Below are 13,404 nucleotides of genomic sequence, written 5' to 3'. Positions count from 1 at the left end.
AGAGAAGCAACCTCTCTTCTGGTTTGCTCTGTCAATGGGATGTCAGTGCTGTTTTCATGCTAATTGACCGCCGGCTCCCCGCAGTCAGTCAGAAGGGAGCCAGCTGCCAATCAGCATGGTAACAGCTATGATGCCCCATAGCAGAGTAGAGTATGACATTACCAGGAGAAGGAGAATCACTGGTGAGAGCGGTCCTTGAATGCTCTTACCTATGAAAGATGAGTTGCAAGGCACAAGAGGCAGGTAGTTGTTAGGTACTACCTGTCGGTGACTTCTTAACTGTATAGAAAAAGAGATCTTAAATCACAGATAACCCCTTTAATTGACTGATATTAGATACTTGGTTTAAGTGTTGGCCAGTCAAAACTGACATGAGCATATATGTATGTATTAAGGCTTAGTCCTTAACCCCATCAGCCATGGCTATTTTCCTTTTTTTTGTTTTTGGTTTTTCCTTCCCTTCTTTAAAGAGCCATAACTTTTTTTTTATATTTCCATCAATTCCATCATGTATAAGGACTTGTTTTTTGTGGGACGATATGTACTTTTGAAAAACATAATTGATTTTACCACATATATTGGAAAACTGGAAAACAATTCCAAGTGTGGTTAAATAGCAAAAAAAAGTTTTTTGCTTTTTTTTTTCCATTTACCATGATTACTGTATGGTAAAACTGACCTGACAATATGATTCCCCAAGTCAGTACAAGTAGGCAGATACTAAACACATATAGTTTAGTTTTTATTTAAGTGGGGGAAAAAAATTCTGAAGGTTATATGAAAAAAAAGTTTTTGCATTTGTTGCTATTTTTTCATGATCTGGGGCGGGGTGGGGGCTTATTTTTGTGCCCTGAGGTTATGTTTTTATTGATACAATTTGTGGTAGATACGATGTTTTGATGGCCACTTATTGCAATGTTGCGGCGGCAAAAACTTAATTCTGGCGTTTTGATTGTTTTCTCACTACACCATTTACCGATCAGATTAATTTTTTTATATTTTGATAGATCAGACATTTCTAAACTCAGCGATATCAAATATGTGTATTTTTTATTATTTTATTTTCAATGGGGTGATTTGAACTTTTGTTTGTTTTTTTCATATTTTTTAAAACTTTTTTTCACTTTTTACTTTACTTAATAGTCCCTTCAGGAGACTTGAGGCTGTAATCATCCGATCACCTGTGCTAAACATAGCAGAGCTTCAGCAGAGTTTGACAGCGGGATCTAACTGGCTAACAGCCGAGAGTGGAGCTCTGATCTACTGGCGGTTGTTAAATCAGCTGTCATTTGCGGGGAAAGATGTGGGTTCAGCGCTGGAGACGACATCAAAGTCAGGCACACGACATATGATGTAAATACTGTATATGTCATTTGTCGCGACGGGGTTAAAGTAGTTAGTAGTGATGAGCGAGTATACTCGTTGCTCGGGTTTTCCCAAGCACGCTCAGGTGGTCTCCGAGTATTTGTAACTGCTCGGCGATTTAGTTTTTGTTGACTCAGCTGTAGTGTTGAGCATTCCGATACCGCAAGTATCGGGTATCGGCCGATATTTGCTGTATCGGAATTCCGATACCGAGATCCGATACTTTTGTGGTATCGGGTATCGGTATCGAAACAACATTAATGTAAAAATGTGTAAAAGAGAGAATTAAAATAAAAAATATTGCTATACTCACCTCTCCGACGCAGCCTGCACCTTACCGAGGGAAGCGGCAGCGTTCTTTGTTTAAAATTCACGCTTTTCTTTCCTTACGTGAAGTCCCGGCTTTGTGATTGGTTGCGTCGCAGTCACATGGGCGACGCAACCAATCACAGCAAGCCGTGACGTAATTTCAGGTCCTTAAGGATTTTAAAATTACGTCCCGGCTTTGTGATTGGTTGCGTCGCAGTCACATGGGCGACGCAACCAATCACAAGCCGTGACGTCACGGGAGGCTGGACTCGCGCGCATTTTAAAATGCGCGCTTGTCCAGCCTCCCGGCTTGTGATTGGTTGATCGCGACGCAACCAATCACAAGCCGGGACGTCACGGGAGGCTGGACAAGCGCGCATTTTAAAATGCGCGCGTGTCCAGCCTCCCGGCTTGTGATTGGTTGCGTCGCGATCAACCAATCACAAGCCGGGAGGCTGGACAAGCGCGCATTTTAAAATGCGCGCGAGTCCAGCCTCCCGGCTTGTGATTGGTTGATCGCGACGCAACCAATCACAAGCCGGGACGTCACGGGAGGCTGGACAAGCGCGCATTTTAAAATGCGCGCGTGTCCAGCCTCCCGGCTTGTGATTGGTTGACCGCGAAGCAACCAATCACAAAGCCGGGACGTAATTTTAAAATCCTGAAGGACCTGAAATTACGTCACGGCTTGCTGTGATTGGTTGCGTCGCCCATGTGACTGCGACGCAACCAATCACAACGCCGGAACGTAATTTTAAAATCCTGAAGGACCTGAAATTACGTCACGGCTTGCTGTGATTGGTTGCGTCCTGGCCACATGGGCGGCACGCGACCAATCACAAGCCGGGACTTCACGTAAAGGAAAGAAAAGCACGAATTTTAAACAAAGAACGCTGCCGCTTCCCTCGGTAAGGTGCAGGCTGCGTCGGAGAGGTGAGTATAGCAATATTTTTTATTTTAATTCTTTATTTTACACATTAATATGGTTCCCAGGGCCTGAAGGAGAGTTTCCTCTCCTTCAGACCCTGGGAACCATCAGGGATACCGTCCGATACTTGAGTCCCATTGACTTGTATTGGTATCGGGTATCGGTATCGGATTGGATCCGATACTTTGCCGGTATCGGCCGATACTTTCCGATACCGATACTTTCAAGTATCGGACGGTATCGCTCAACACTACTCAGCTGCATGATTTATGGCTGCTAGCCAGCCTGAGTACATGTGGGGGTTGCCTGGTTGCTAGAGATCCCCACATGTATTCAAGCTGTCTATCAGCTGTAAATCATTCAGCTGAGGCAACGAAAACTAAATCTCCAAGAACTCAAAAATACTCGGAGACCACCCAAACATGCTCGGGAAAACCTGAACAAAGAGTATACTCGCTGATCACTAGTAGTCACTTTATTTTTACATTCAAATGGATACATACAGGTATATGCCCCTACATTTTGGGTGCATTTACATCACCATATTTTACAGTCTGATTGCCACAATTCCTGGCCCCCTCTTGAGTTTCTGGACCTGAGCTAATGGCCTCATAGGCTTATATCACACAGTCAACTCACATTAGGAGTCAGGGTCTGCCAGGTATTAAAATTTACTGTTTAATATGGTTGCACAGCATGACTATACCCTAAGGCCTCATTCAGAGGTCAGTGTTTTTCACGTGTGGATAAATAAATATATTTCAAAGCTTCTCCTTTCCATTGCAATTTTAATCACAGACAGTGCACAGATTGCACACAGAGGTCATCCATGTTCATGGATCCATGGACTATGATGCTCATGATGGACCCATAGACTTGTATTCGTTGACTATAATAACTACAATTGTATCCGTGAAAAACACAGAACGCATTCGTGCTACAAGGATGTCTGAATGAAGCCCAAGTCTTACAGCTGAAAGGTGAAATGATGTAACATGAATTAATCAGATGTATAAATATATATACGTAAATTTTAAAAAAAACTAAATAGTTACATAAACCTGGTTCCTCTATCACTGACATGTTTGTGCGGGAGATAGGCATACAGGTAGGAGATAGGCATACAGGTAGGACTAGTGTAAGATTTCTATCACCTGTATGCCCATATTAATAGGTCGTATATGTCCCAGGGGGTGACAGATTGCCTTTAGGAATTGGTGTCACAATCAATGGACATGGTATTCTATGTAGTGTTTCAGCACGTTGAGTTTTGCCACCTATGGGGTGGGTCATAGATTCTCACTGGTGCCATTCGATAACACATCTAAAGGGCTTGTCATAAGATAATTAGAAGTGTATCTTGATTAGCCATTATATTCCACCATGGTGCGGAATTAATTGATTATGTTGGTATTACATTTTTACAGACCTGTTAAAATCCCTTTGGCTACTATGGGCAGAGACGTTAATCCTTTAAGCCACTCAATGTCCTCCCACTTGATAGAAGCATCAATCGCTTGTGACACATACACTGCCAAACCACTGTTATCTCCATAGCCTTGTTTTGATGAAAATGCCAAGTCTTCGGTCTCAAAGTTTTTCATCCTTCAGATATTTATTAACAGAAATATACAGCAAGTTACAAAAATACATAAGGGAAATATTAGAAGAAATTGATTATGGATGCACATAGACATGGAACTAAAACATTTTAATTTTTTTAAGCCTGCATCCCATTGCACTAAGTGGGTTGTTTGGGATCAATGTATTTTTAAGTTGACACTTTAATAAATAACACATTCAAAAACAGTTAAAAGGAATCTGTTAGTAGTTTTTTGCTATGAAATCTGAAGACGGCATGAGGTCGGGGTAAACACACAGATTTCAGGGATGTCTCTCTTATTAACCTCCATGGTTTTGTTTGCTTACAATGATTGTTTAACACAAGGAGTTTATCATTTCACTGACATAGCAGCACATACATGCTAGTCCGACACGCCCCCTCCTGTGATAGGCACCTCACTGTCTATGGACATTGTCCATACAGAGCCTGGTGTGGGCGAGGTTAGCTTTCTCAGCTCTGCTGCACTGCTAAATCTAAAAACTCTGTGTCAGAACGATTGCACCCAGTAAACTAAGTGATACATCTTTGGATTCAGCTTCTCCTTGGGTAAATTAGGCTGCTCTCAGAGGTAACGAAAACCTGCTGACAGATTCCCTTTCAGCTGATACCAAATGATTCAGTGAGCCCTTATGAGGATAAATTTTGGATAAATAAGATGAACTGTAGAATGTTTGTGGTCCATAAGGATTTACACCAAAGAAATCATAAAAATAGCAATGCAATCATCTAAAACACTGCCACTTGCTGAACTGAAAGTCATCCCTTTTGATTTTAGTTGCTTCCCTTAGTCGATTCAACACACAGGGCCCGATTCATCTAAGGTTTTACACCAGAATTCTGTAGCTGTTACTGCACAGGCACGGGCAGCGCCATCTTGGAGAAGGAATTTTTTTTTTCTTCTCTAGCAAGATGGCGCCACCGGCGCATGTGATAGAAATATATATATCATGTAGATCTCACTTGCATGTATACTCCTCTATAATCAAATATATACTTATATGCTCACAGCTAATATATACATTATAATAAATGGTTTAAAATGGTTGACACGAACTAATATAACCCAGACAGATCATATGGGGTTTTCCATCCCTAAAAGCAGAAGAGTGTCAGATGTTTGGTGACTGCTGATCAGATGTCTCCACTTTGTCCTAGACACAGAACTCAAGTTTAGTTGCTTAATCCGCTGTCATATGAGCATTAGTCACAATATTTCATATATGTTTAGATAACCAATGACAGAGGAGCTAGACAATATGGTAATTAACTAACCACCCCTGACAACCCCTAACCACTCCTTTCTATGTGAAAATCTAAAACTATGTATGTACAATAAAGTTGCAGTATTGATGGAATGTTGTTCTGTCACAGTTGTGTACAGTCCATTCTTGATGAGCGCTCAAAATACTCAGTCTAATTGGGAGCGGCCGCAGCACACACAGAGGGATAAATTTATCCAACCCTAATATTTCCATAACAAATGGCGCCCAACAGCGAGGCACGGATGAAACGCACGGGATCCTTCTAACCGGAGATACGGAAGTTGTAGCCGTGGCCTTGGCACAGGGGCAGGAGACTGCGCAGCTCCATAAGTAAGGTAAGAAAATGTTATCATCTTACCTGAAAGTCCCCTGTGCCCAGTCCTTGTCTATACCTCTTGCCGGTCAGGTGTGGTCTGGTCACAAATTCCCAGGTAGTGTAAAAAATCCGTAGCCACGAATCCACCCTGGGAGGTGTCTGCTGTGGACCGTGTATGTGTTTGTGTAAAATCCGAGAGAAGAAGGAAAAAGTGACTTTTGTTTGTGGTTGCTGGGAAACAGACCGCAGGAGGTCAAATCGCTCGATAAGTTATTGCAGGATTCCCGTGCATAGGAGGAACAGGTAGAGTTCCGGGGCAGGTAGTCCCATGTTCCAGGCACGGGTAGTGATAACTTAGAGGGCTACTGCAGATTCCCGTAGCCGGCGGCCAGTCAGGACGACCGGAGCGGAGGGTGGTAGAACCCGGCATATGCGTGCCAGTGCGATTGGCAGTAGTCTGTTCCCAGCGCAACCTGCACGTGTCACAGAATTTAAAAAGGGCATCTCTCGGATTGTCTATCTGTTTCTGTCTGTCATGTACTATTGCCGCTTTAAGGGCATATAACTGTAAAAGAAAGTTTTTTTTATTTTCTCTCTCTTCTCCGAACTTCCTCTTTCTCCGTGCTGTTTAGCAGAGAGATCTATGCATTGTAAATCACACTGTCACATCGGTTTTTTTTTACTGACTGTTTTCAGCTGCAATGCTGGCTATGTGTAGCTTTTTGTGAAGAAGTTAAGTTAAATTGTATCTATCATTTTTGATGTGACATACATGTTTTCAGATATGTGATTTTAGTGACATTTGATATTATTGCAATAGCATACGGAATAAAAAGAGGAAGTGTGTCTCTGACTGCATTTTGAGCGCAGAGATTCTAATAAAAAAAAAAAAAGGAGAAAATTTTTAATTAAGATTCCTCAATCTTCAATCTCTTTACTTTTTTATTTTTTATTTATTTATTTATTTTTGGAAAAAGTTTTTTTCTTTCCTTTTGTATCAAAGTTTTGAGTTTTTGGTTGTGAACTGAGTTTTTGACGGTTTTTCTTATCGTTTTGGGTTTTTCTTAGGGTTTTATATACTAATTTTTAGAAGTTTTTTTTAGTACTGTTTTTTTTCATTTTTGTGTGTTTTTCATTTTTTGCTTTTGCCATGGGGAATAAAGTGGCCGAGCAACAGGAAAGTCTTTTTACTTCCTGATGAGAAAACAGCCCCTAGATAGTGGCAGAACACGAAGGTGTTGAGTATGTGAAGATTTTGGAAGGTATAAAGTACGTGAAATTCATTAGAATGGCAGATTTCAAGCTGCGGAATGGCATGACGTAGAAAGGAAAATAAGGGAAGTTAGCTGATGTTAGATTGCTGAATACTAATACATGGTATGAAGTGGCAGCAGAGCTTACATCGTTTAGGTGGTACAGAAAGTTATGTGAGCAAACCAGGAAGTGATTTTTGTGGGTATGAGACGGGAGAATCTGCGCAGTAGGTAGTTATTTTTGCACAGTATGTGGCGCGCCCTGTCTCTCCCTACAGGGAGAAGGCATAATTGCTCCTCTCTATTATTCTTGTTGTTCTCCTCTATCCTCTTCTTTTTTTTTTTCTCTGTCAGTCTTTTCTCTCCGCATTCTCTCTCTCCTTTCCTCTCCTCTTCCTCCACATTTCTTCTCTTCTCTCTTTTCCCCTCTCTATCTCTCCCCTCCATACCCTTCATCTTCTCCTCCCTCCTTCTCCACTCCCCCACCACACCTATCTCCTCCTTCTTTTCCTTCTCCACACCCATCTCTCCTCCCTCTTCTCACCCTCTCACTCCCTTCCTTCTGCACTCCTCTCTTCTCCTCCCTCTTCTCCACATTCTCTCTCCCCTCCTACTATTCCTTTGTCTCACTCATCAACCCCTCCTCCTTCTTCTTCCTCTTTTTTCCTCTTCGTTGCCGGCTGGGCCAACGCCCAATTCAAACAATATGGTGCTTACAGCACAAGGTTCCCCTTCCATGTCCCTGGCATAGTCCAGCCATTGCCAGTGAAAATCCCACTACACACAATGCAGTAGGCAACCCCCAGACGTATCAGGCAGCAGACAGCTCAGCCCTGGGTGCAGAGGGGGGAGGAATGATATCACCATGTATTGATAATGTACAGCTTCAGCACCGGTCAGAGCTGCCTACATTCACACCAACATGAAACTATAAGCCTAATCCATCACAGCTTCATCAAGGGGGGAGACATCCTCATATAAAAAGCAACTTCTAAGTCCAATATCAGTCAGTGTATGACCCCAGTACAAGCTATCACAACTATTCCTCTGATGAAGATGAAGAGGGAACATCATACATGCTGTCCAGTACTAGAAAAGAAACCCACAGGCACCAAGAATGCAAGGGCAGATAGAGGCACCACCATTACACTATGTGCACTGCACTTCAAGTCAGGTGACAATCTTCCAGACCCAGGGATGCATCCCTTGCCATTTTACCGAAGAATGTAGCAGAAGCAGTAAACATATGCAGCCACCTGGAATGATCTCTGGGCCATGAATGAAAATAGAAGCAGGTGATGCACTCTGGCCAATCATGAAGGAACAATTCAAACTTCCAGCAGAATCAGACGTACACGCTTGGGAGTCAGGGCCACAGCTAATTGAACAACTCAGAGAGTGGGCCAAAGGCAGGCTGGCCGGACAGGCCCTCAGCTTACATGACATGAGCCAAGATAAGACAGAGTCTGTAAAGAAGTTTCATGGCAGAGTAATGCAAGTATCCCAAGACTTTGGCTTCACCATTCATGACCAGATACACAGGCCTTTGTGCATGGACTGAGACAGCCAATCAGGAAACCACTGATAGTGGCTAGGCCTGAGAACAGGTCAATAGCAGTGGACTGACCCAGCAAAATGTTTTATGTGCGCCTAGGAGACTGTTTATTGCCGATTGTCACCAAAACTGCCGCCATTATAGCACCACAAAGAGCGCAAAGAAGGAAAAGGGTGCCGTGCTGCTGAGAACGCCAGAAGGGGAGCCAGAGGTGAAGATGCTGCAAAGTGCCGATCAACACACCGGAAGAACCACTGCAGACTCCAGAGAGGAGACACCGACCTCAATAAGGTTAGCAAAGGGGAGAAGCTATGTTGGAGCAGGGGGAAGAAGTGATGGCAGATGCAGCCGCAGCCCCTGTAATGCCCCAAGACCTTGGGTTGGATGCAGCCGCCGGTCTCATGGCACCCCTGGGCCTCGCCACGAATGCACCTGCACGCCCCGTCTTACCACCGCAGCTTCAATCAGCAGGCCGGACCCCGCTGCCGCTACAGTACCCATCATGCCGTTGTCCACAGTAGCCAAAGGGATTGAGTCCCAACCAGGGGTGCAGAAGACAGCCCCTCTCATGGTGACCACTGACCTGGAAGCGCAACCACCCTACGAAGACAGAAGTGTCAAGTGTTACATCTGTGGCAAGTTTGGCCATTTCCAGAACCAGTGCAGGGCACCCACGCCCCCGAAGAGACTGGACCCATGCAACCCAAGAGTTGGTCCAGAGAAACAGGTCAAGGAAGAAGTGCAGAAAGCAGTGAAGTACCCCGTCCATAGGACAGAGGCAAGCAAGCCAGGTCCGCAGGACACTACGCTCCTGACATGTAAAACTTCATCTGCAAGACCAATACCTTAAATTACTCTTAAAGTGGATGGCATTGTCAGATCCAAAGTGGTGCAGCCAGAAGTGTGATGACACCTGTGGAACTCGCTGATCCCACCTGCCTATCAGAATCCTCTGTGTCTCGCATGGGCATTGATGGTCAAGTCAGACATTCTCAGCTTACAAAGCCACTGAGCGTGTGCACTCAGCCAGGACACTCTATCCTGTCCCAGTTTGTGGTGTAAAGGACCTGCCACTCAACCTGCTGGGGGCGAACCTACTGCAGAAGCTGAAGGCAACCACAGTGTTCCAGGAAGATGGGACAGTGACACTTTCTTCATCCCTGACCCAAGAAGAGTCATGCTGGCGGCCCTACAAGAACATTAAGCAACCGATGAGGCCTACTCAAGGAGGTACTGGATGTAGTACCAGAAAGTCTATGGTCTAAGGGACCCCAGCACGTGAGAAAACCTCAAGTTGCCCCAGTACGGGTGTCACAAGCCATGTACCCCGTACCCTCATAAGGCCCAGGCCAGGCCTAGAGTCAAGCTGCCTCTGACCAACTGAAGGTCTACCTGGAAATAGGAATCATTGTTCCTCGCACATCGCCTTGCAATACCCCGCTTTTCCCCGTCAAGAAAAAGACTGTAAAAGGAGAGCCCGCCAAGTTCAGAATGGTACATGACCTGAGAGCTGTGAATGACGCGATGTGTTTGAAACTGCAATTATGCCGAATCCGCACACTCTGCTCTCAAATGTACCTGCCACAGCAAAAGTGTTCACAGTGACCGACCTGGCTAATGTTTTCTCCAGTGTTCCCCTTCATCTGGAAGACCAGTTCCTGTTTGCCTTAATGCACCAGGGGGGACACCACACATGGACAGTGATGCCACAGTGGGCCCAGAACAGCCCTTCACAGTTCACCAAAGCAATGTCCACAGTTCTCACCGACTGAGTCACAGAACAAGCAGAAGTAACCCTGCTACAATACATGGACAATCTACTCCTTTGTGCAGTTGACTTTGACACGTGTAAAGCCCTTTCCTTGCATCTCCTACTCTACCTGGCGGAGCAGCACTGCAAGATCTCAAAGAACAAAGTCCAGTGGTGTCTGAAGCAAGTTACGTTCCAGAGACACTGTATTGCTCACCAGGCGAAACACCTGACAGATGACCGGAAGACCACAGTGGAGAAGATGGTCCCTCCGACAACTCCAAAGGTGCTACAGGCCTTCCTTGGTCTAGTTTCGTATTGCAGAGCCTGGATCCCTGATGCTTCCGTCCTAATGCAGCCTCTGTGTGAATACGTCAGCGTGACCCCGTTCCTCCAGACAGATGTGGCCTTCAGTTCGTTCAAGAAGTTAAAAGGCTCTGTAGTCTCAGCGCCAGCACTAGGCCTATCTGACTACAAGAAGCCATTCCGTCTCTACTTGATGAGAAGAGAAGGCTTTGCTACTGGAGTCCTGACACAGCTTCAGGGGGGAAAGCAGAGACTTTCGGACTACTTTTCAGCTTGCCTGGATCCAGTTGCAAGGGAAGCCTCTTCCTCCCGCATGAGAGCAGCAGTTGCAGCACACGCCCTCCTGGACAGGACTACTGACATCAGTGGAAAAAAACCATTGGAAATCCTGGCTCTGCATGACATCTAAGCAATCCTCAACCAAACCCAGCTAAAACATCTCTCCACCGCCAGGCATCTTCGCCTCCAGTGCTCTCTACTCCTGCCCAACAATGTCACCATCTCCAGATGCACAGTCCTCAACCCGTCCACTCTACTCCCACTCCCAAGGGGGGATACAGATATAGACCCTCCAATGGCACCTCCAGAGCTCTCTTCACAGGTGGAAATCGGTGCCTTCCTTCTAGCGCTATGTGTTGTAGTCCTTCCCTGCTGTGCTTACGGAAAGTCCCCACAACCGTTGTGTCTGTTTCTTAAGTTCCCTCACAACTCGATTAAATGATGTTCTTCTAATCCTCCGTCCCTCCCTGATGTTCTGGTTGGGACGGCACCCGTTTGACGGGTAGGCTCGGAGCTCTTCCGGGACCCTAGAGTCGCCCCTCTCCACAAGTTGCCCCCCAAGACTTCATAGGTGATTTGTGTGAGACAGCCCGCCTTAGACTGACTGTCCTGCCGCTGTTTAGAGTATTGCTTGAAGCTGAATGTTGAAATACTCTCTCGGCGTTCCGGCCACCGGTAGTGCGCCTCAGTAGGGTGTTGCTCCGGTCTTACAGCACGACCCCTACTGGTATTCTCCTATTGCTTGATCTCGTTTCTCACTCAGCACAATCTATCTCGCTTCTAGTCCTTTCTTGGGCACCGCCGCTACCCGGAGCAGGCACGGTCCCTTTACGTTCTTTCAAATGCCAAGTCTCTATCAGGATCCCACCCCTGACAGAGACCCTACTGTCTCTTCCCCGCAACACCCTCTGCCACAAGGTGTTGCCTGTTCCAATCCAGTCAGCTTTCTGTTCTAACTTCCTGCCTGACCCCCAGTTTACCCACTATGGTGGGGAGTGGCCTAATGAATAGCACCCTTAGCTCCCCCCGGAGGCCCAGCTGTGAAATATCTTGGTGTCTGTGATACCTGGTCAGATGAGCTCCTTCAGTGCCATCAGACGCACCATGGCTCCCCGTAGTGGCGGAGCCACAGTACTGCAACGACCAGGACTCTGGGGCGCTGCAGTAGCATTTTGACATTTTCTTTATTGTCTCTTTCCATGATTGTAAAGTGCTACGAAAAATGGGGGTGTTTTCTCTGTGGGTTAAAAAATATGGACACTTTTGGTGGCAATTTTATTTGACCTAAATGCTTGTATTTTGGTCTAAAAATTATTTATAGAATTAGATTTCAGCAAAATGTAGCAAAAAATGTTATTTGTCTTTTAAGGCGGTTTGTTTCCTTGCGCATTGCTGGCTGAAGAATGAGATTATCTAAGAATCTGTCAGGGCGCTCAGTCTGCATTTATGCAAATTCTACAGGATTTTCAAACGTTCTAGAAAACCGACAATATTTAAGCAGTCATTTTTGAGATTTATGTATATTTAGTTTGCACTTAATCCAGATACATAGTCATGTAATGCTATTTACAATGTGTTTACAATACATTTACAGCTAATTGTTATCTTCATAAGATCTTATGTGCTGAAGAAATAGAGACATCTATTTTAGTATCATTTTTATGATGTTTTACATTGTAGCTTACCCACACACTCACTACAGACAAGAGCTTCTTTGTAGTGGTACTAAATTCCATACTAAGCTGTAACCCTTTGTAGAGGCTGACTTTTCTTTTATTTCTAAGTTGACAAAATCCATTCTTTCTGTTCTACGTATAAACATTGAGCTGCAAACATAGCCATCACACACCGGTCTATGTCCGAAGACAGACAACTTTCTGAAGAGGATTCTTCCCCACCGCATCATGGAATAGTGATGGCAGAGCTACATAAAGCAAATATTTTTTGTTGATTTCTTATCTCTATTACAGAGATATTAGCTTGCAAAGTTAATATTCTAATTTGTGTTAAGATCACTGAGACATTAGTGGAGATTCTCCTCTGTGGGCGTTTCCTTTCCCCCCTGCATGATATTGACCAATCATAAGAATAAGGTGCCATGCAAGGGTAAAAAAGAACATGCCCCTAGAGAATGTCAGGCCTGGCTTTCTCTGTGTGAGACGTGTAATGACACACAACTCTGCTCTCCTCATTCATCTCACTGCTTGTATCTACTGTGATTATGGGCAGTAGATGAGAGTAGAGCAGAGCCATGAGTCATTACAAACACCTTCTGCAGCTTTCATTTCATGGCAGTGTTTTATTGAATAGCACTTAGCCCAATGTTATATACTATATATACATGGGGCAGTGAAGAGCAGCAATTATTTCCTCATTCTGATTCGGCATGATACAACAATCGCAACATGTTGCTATAATGCATCTAAGAATCAAATCGCAAGTCTATGGGTGCATGCA

Source organism: Ranitomeya variabilis, chromosome 2, assembly GCF_051348905.1.
Source record: "Ranitomeya variabilis isolate aRanVar5 chromosome 2, aRanVar5.hap1, whole genome shotgun sequence".
In the NCBI taxonomy this organism is placed as follows: domain Eukaryota; kingdom Metazoa; phylum Chordata; class Amphibia; order Anura; family Dendrobatidae; genus Ranitomeya; species Ranitomeya variabilis.
Note: the sequence above shows the minus strand (reverse complement) of the source record.